We start from the raw sequence: 6158 nt of genomic DNA, 5'->3' as shown, positions 1-6158 counted from the left end.
AGAGAAGCAAGAGTAGGGTTAATTTTTGTGCAGGGACAGTTAAGACAGAGAGGAAGGGGCAGGGAAGAGATGGACAAGGGAGGGAGGCCTGGGAGCTTTTTATTATTTATTATAGCAGGGGAAAGAATGGGAGGTTTGTTTCTAAGCCATAAATACTCTCCTTTGATCCCTGTGTCTATCAGAGATAAATGAGTCACTCTTAGGCCTCAGAAATTAATGACTGTCCTAATGATCACCCTAAGTGACCTTGCAGCATTCCTAATTCTCGCCAATCCCTGCAAAGTAGCTGTGTCAGGGTTTGACAAGGTTTAGGGATGAGGCAGGACTGAGCAGGATGAAGGTGTAATTTCATTCCTCAGCCCCAGCCTCACTTTGCAGAGATGAAATTGGCCTCTACTCCTAAGGCCAGAGAACAGTCAGAACCAGACCCCAACTTCTGGGCTCTGCCTTCCCTGGCTTTGCTTCAAGCACAGGGATGGGGAGCACTGGGTAAGGAAGCTTCAGGGCCCTGTGGAATTCTGACCTGGGAGAGGGCGGATCCCCAAGGGGTGTGCAGGCCTGTGAGGGGTACCTGAAAGCAAGAGGGCATTTGGATCAAGTTAACATCTGACCTCTCAGCAGGCCCTGCCCATTCAGACTGGGGAAGAGCTTTGAAGTTTCCTTTGTGTGATATTTTCATGGCCCTGATCCTACTGTACTGGAATTAGCCTGAGGCCCTGCCCCTTCCCTGGAGATTTGTTCCCCAACTACAAAAGTCTTAGAAAAATACCGCAAGCTCCACCTACCATCCCCACACCACTGAATGCTTTTTCCTTAGGCTAAAATACCAGGGAGGAAAAGGCCTCAGAACCCCCACCAGGAGACATTCTGTGCATGTTTACAGTTTCTCAAGAGGAAAGCAAGGACCCCTGGAACCAGATCTGAGGGCAGGTGCTTCCCAGATAAGCATGTTATGGGGTGGGAAGGATGGAGTACGGGAGGGAGAAGCAAGATTGTCCCTGGAGGCTTCCCAAGCCACGGGCCAGGTCCAGAACAGCAAGGCTATGGGTTCTGGCCCAGAGAGAAGAGGAAGCAGGTGAACCCAGGCCTTCTGGCCTTGCCCAATGAGCAAACCATTGTGCTTAGTGTGGCCAAATATCCATCTTGGGGATCTCTCTCTCTCAGCTTCACCAATGGCTTCTCCTATACTATTGCTCAAGTCCACCATAAAAGCAGTGTTTAAAAACGAAGGGAGAGGAAGACAAAAGAGAGGAAAGCGGAGAGAGAAACGGGAGGAGACGGAGAGAAGCAAGGAATCCCAAACCAGGCCTGCTAGATTCTGCTAGATTCGGCTTTTCAGAGTAAAGACTCTGAGCAATAGTGCCATCTTGTGGCTACGAGTAGAAATTACAATTAGTTTTCTCTCTCTCTCTCTCTCTCTCTCTCTCTCTCTCTCTCTCTCTCTCTCTCTCTGTCTCTCTCTCTGTCTCTCTCTCTCTGTCTCTCTCTCTCTCCTCTCCCTCCTCTCTCTCTCCCACTGTCTCTCTGTCTCCCCCACCACCATCTCTCTCTCTCGTCTACTCATGGTGTTTGCAACTGCAGGGGCACAAGCTATGGATTTTGTTTCCACCCGAGACAATCGCCTCTCCCCCTACACCTACACCCCAAACTACTCCAGACTCTGCACCTTCTTCCACACACCTCTGGGGTGAGTACACATTTGCCCAGTAGAAATACCTGCTATCTGATGTTTGACTCAACTCTAAGACTCATTCAACAAATATTTATTGTGCTCTTATTTTGTGCCAGGCACTGTCCTAAGACCTGCGGGCCTGACTATAAATAAAAATGTCTCCTTTCGTGCACTTTACATTTTAACTAGGGAGGCAAATATTAAACACATACATATAAAATATAATGGGAGTAGTAACAAGTGCAATAAAGGGAAATAAGGCAGGGGATTCAGGGCTATTTCAGATAGGGTAATTGATGAGCTACAACTTTTTTTTTTTTTTTTTTCCAGAGATAAGGTCTTGCTGTGTTGCCCAGGCTGGTCTTCAACCCCTAGCCTCAAGCAATCCTCCTGCCTCAGTCTTCCAAAGTGCTGGGATTATAGGTGTGAGCCACTGTGCCTGGTGCAGTCGCAACTTTTATCAGCAGAGGTGTCTGCTAATATCTGTGCAGAGGCATGGATGAGGTGAGGGAGTAGGGCAGGTGAGTATCTGAGGGAAAAAGGACCTACAAACACAAAGACCAAAGCCATCTGTCTGGATCTTCTCTGAGATGTGACTCCAGAGTTGCAGCCAAAGAATATGACACTCAGGAAGTCATCTAGGGTTCGAGGTGCTAAAGCCAACTTTTTTCTTTTACTTTTTTCGAGACAAGGTCTTGCGCTGTTACCCAGGCTGGAATGCAGTGGCGCAAACATGGCTCACTGCAGCCTTCATCTCATGGACTCAATTGATCCTCCCACCTCAGCCTCTCTAGTAGCTGGGACTACAGGTGGGTGACCCTATGCCCAACTAATTTTTGTATTTTTTGTAGAGATGAGATTTTGCCATGTTGCTCAGCCTGGTCTTGAACTCCTGGACTCAAGTGATTCACACGCCTTGGCCTCCCGAAGTGCTAGGATTGCAGGTGTGAGCCACCATACCCAGCCTAGAGCCAACATTTCTCTTTTTTTCTATGCTTAGCATCCAAAGCTATCTTTATCAAAATCCACCTGCTAAAGCCCCCCCTAGGACAGCATGTGGGGAGGCTCTAGGCCATTCTGGATTCAGGAACTTCTGGCTCCATTCTGAATACAAAAGCTGACTTTTGACATGAGAAATCTGACACACTCTTCACTCTCTAAGCCTGGGATTTTCTTTCCCAAATAGCTGGGCTTCTTTCTTTAGCCAGTGGTGATCCCACAAGCTTGCCTTTGCTTATATCAAAGACCCCAGATCTCCAGTTGAATATCTCCACCAAGACATCAGAGTTGAAATTAAAAAGAGCATTTCTTTCAGAGAATAAGCCCAAGCTTTGGAGATCTGGTTTGTAGGCAGTCCCTGTTCCAGGCCAGCCTGCTCTGTTCCTTGCTCATTTAATTTTCTAGGTTAACTAACAGAGCAAAGTTTCCAGGTGTGCTTGCAGAATATCACCTGGAACATTATTTGGAGGAGAGAGGCAGGGTGCTGAGCTTTTTCTGAAGCTTTTTCTGAAGGCTTATATTCTATAGGTCAGGAAGCCAGTTACTTACAAGTAAAACCGTCCCCAACAAGATTGCTCTATCAGGGCCCATTTGGGGTTGGCTTTTCTAGCATATGAATCAGCATATGAATCAGGCCAGGTGTGGTGGCTCACACCGGTAATCCTAGTGCTTAGGGAGGCTAAAGGGAGACGGTTGCTTGAGACCAGGGGTTTGAGATCAGCCTGGTCAACATAGTGAGACTCCATTTCTACAAAAAATTAAAAAATTACCCAGGCATGGTGGCACATGCCTGTAGTCCTAGCTAATTGGGAGGCTGAGGCAGGAGGATTGCTTGAGCCCAGTAGTTCGAGGTTTCAGTGAGCCGTGATTGTGCCACTGTACTCCAGCCTGGGTGACAGAATGAGACCCTGTCTCTAAAAAAAATTTAAAAATTGAAAAAAAAGTATGAATCAAGTATAGCCTGAGTGGACTCTGGGTGGACAAGAGGACTGCTTTCATCTGGCTACTTGACTCAGAAAGTCAAAAATAGTCTGGGCGTGGTGGCTCACGCCTGTAATCCCAGCACTTTGGGAAGTCAGGGTGGGTGGATCACTTGAGGTCAGGAGTTCAAGGCCAGCCTGGCCAACATGGTGAAACCCCGTCTCTACTAGAAATACAAAAATTAGCTGGGTGTGGTGGCATGCCCCTGTAATCCCAGCTACTCAGGAGGCTGATATGGGAGAATTGCTCGAACCTGGGAGGCAGAGGTTGCAGTGAGCCTAGATCGTGCCATTGCACTACAGCTTGGGTGACAGATTGAGACCCTGTCTCAAAAAAAAAAAAAAAAAAAAAAAAAAAGTCAAAAATATCTGTGGTCTTTTCTTCAGTGTCTGCATTCTCAATGTTCATTTCATACCCGAGAAGCAAAGCCAGTCAAGGCAGCCTGGTAAATGGGCCCGGATCTTTTCCCAGAGAGCACTTTGTAACCTTGATAATGAGACTCAAATGACCTCCACCAAAATCAAAAACAAAACAAACAAAAGCCCATTTGAATGTTAGAAAACATCTTCACAATGAATCTAGTCTTTTTGTTTTTGCGGTTTCGGCAGCTGCTTTATTTGGGTGTGTTCTTGACAGTCATGGTTTCAGAGGGTTCTTCTATCCAAGAGGAAGTCAGTCCTCTGAAGACCAAGTTTGTGTACTGGACAATTTGAGCTGACAGCAGCTGCCAACTCATGCTTGGCTCTTCACGGTGGACTGTCTCTTGTGCAGGTCAGCTTGTCCTGGCAGATGCTATCCATGGCAGTGCTTCCCTGCCTGGGCCTGGGGAGAGGCCCTCCTGGGAGATTCCTCTTCTGGCTGAGCCTGTACCTGGGCCTGTGTGCAGGTAAGGAAGGTAGGTCATTGCTTCCTTGAAACTAATCCAGTGGATGTACCTGGATCAGAAGACAAAATGAACTCACCAAATGTCAAATCATTGTTAACCAGGGCAAAGACTTACTTGTCCTCTCCCTGCCATGAAAAACAGCTCTGCCAACCACTGTCACATCTCCACTGAGGGCTCTCATGGCATTTGCAGTGTGTGTGGTTGTTGTTTTTTGGAAGATGGGATCTAGAGAGTAAGAGGGGGTAGGGGTATAAGACTGGCAGCATTGGCAAGGCCTAGAGCAAGGACATTTGGTAGCTGCCCGTGGGAGTGTAAACATTTCAGGAGGCCAGTCTGGCAATGTGTGTCATGCCCAGAACAGTCCTGGCTTATTGTTATTTATTAATTAATATGGATTTTTAAGATTATCTTTTTTCACTCTCAAAGAATCCTGCTTTGGAGAATAAATGATATAGTCACCCAACCTTTGGTGTGCCTTTAGGGAATGTATCCTAAAAATATGTACAAAGATGTAGATTTAGGGACGTTTACCACAGGGGTACCAGGTTTAAAGAAAAGCTAGAGATAAGTTATGTGGTTAATAACAGAGAATTAACTAAATTAGTTAAATAAATTATAGTACATTCCACACAGTAGAATGTTAGCCATTAAAATGAAATGTGGAAAAATATTTAGTACCATGGGAATATATGCATATTATTAAGGAAAATTACTAAACATTGTTTATATATAACACTATTATATATAGTGTTTAGTAATATATATAGTGTTTAGTAATTTAATATTAAATACTATATATATTTAGTAATTCACTATATATAGTAATTTAATATTAATGATTTTATATATATATATTATTATACAAACCTAGTTTACAAAGAAAAAAACATATGCACTGAACAAAAGACTTGAAGAATATACACTAAGCCATCAACAGTGGTTATCTCCGGGAAGTGGAATTAGAAGTGTCATGTACTTTCTTTTATGCCTTTTCTGTATTCCTACATTTTCTACAAGGAATGTGTATGTTGTAGGCAGAATAATAACATCAAAGATGTCCACCTCGTAATCCTCAGAACCTGTGAATATGCTAGCTTACATGGCAAAAGGGAAGTACGTCCACAGATGGAATGAAGGTTGCTGATCAGCTGCCTTTGAGAAGGGGAGTGTATCCTGGATCATCCAGGGGAATCCAATGCAATGACAAAGGTCCTTAAAACAGGGAAGAGGGGCCTGGCATGGTGGCTCATGCCTATAATCCCAGTACTTTGGGAGGCCGAGGTGGGCGGATCACAAGGTCAGGAGATCGAGACGATCCTGGCTAACACGATGAGACCCCGTCTCTACTAAAAATACAAAAAAAAAATGAGCTGGACATGTTGGTGGGTGCTTGTGGTCCCAGCTACTCAGGATAAGGCAGGAGAATGGCGTGAACCCGGGAGGTGGAGCTTGCAGTGAGCTGAGATCGCGCCACTGCTCTCCAGCCTGGGTGACAGAGCAAGACTCTGTCTCAAAATAAATAAATAAATAAATAAAATGGGGAAGAGGGAGGCAGAAGAGTGAATGTCAGAGTGATGTGATATGATGTGAGGAAGGCTTGACCAGCCATGGCTGGCTTTG

Source organism: Pongo abelii, chromosome 12 (assembly GCF_028885655.2).
Source record: "Pongo abelii isolate AG06213 chromosome 12, NHGRI_mPonAbe1-v2.0_pri, whole genome shotgun sequence".
In the NCBI taxonomy this organism is placed as follows: domain Eukaryota; kingdom Metazoa; phylum Chordata; class Mammalia; order Primates; family Hominidae; genus Pongo; species Pongo abelii.
Note: the sequence above shows the minus strand (reverse complement) of the source record.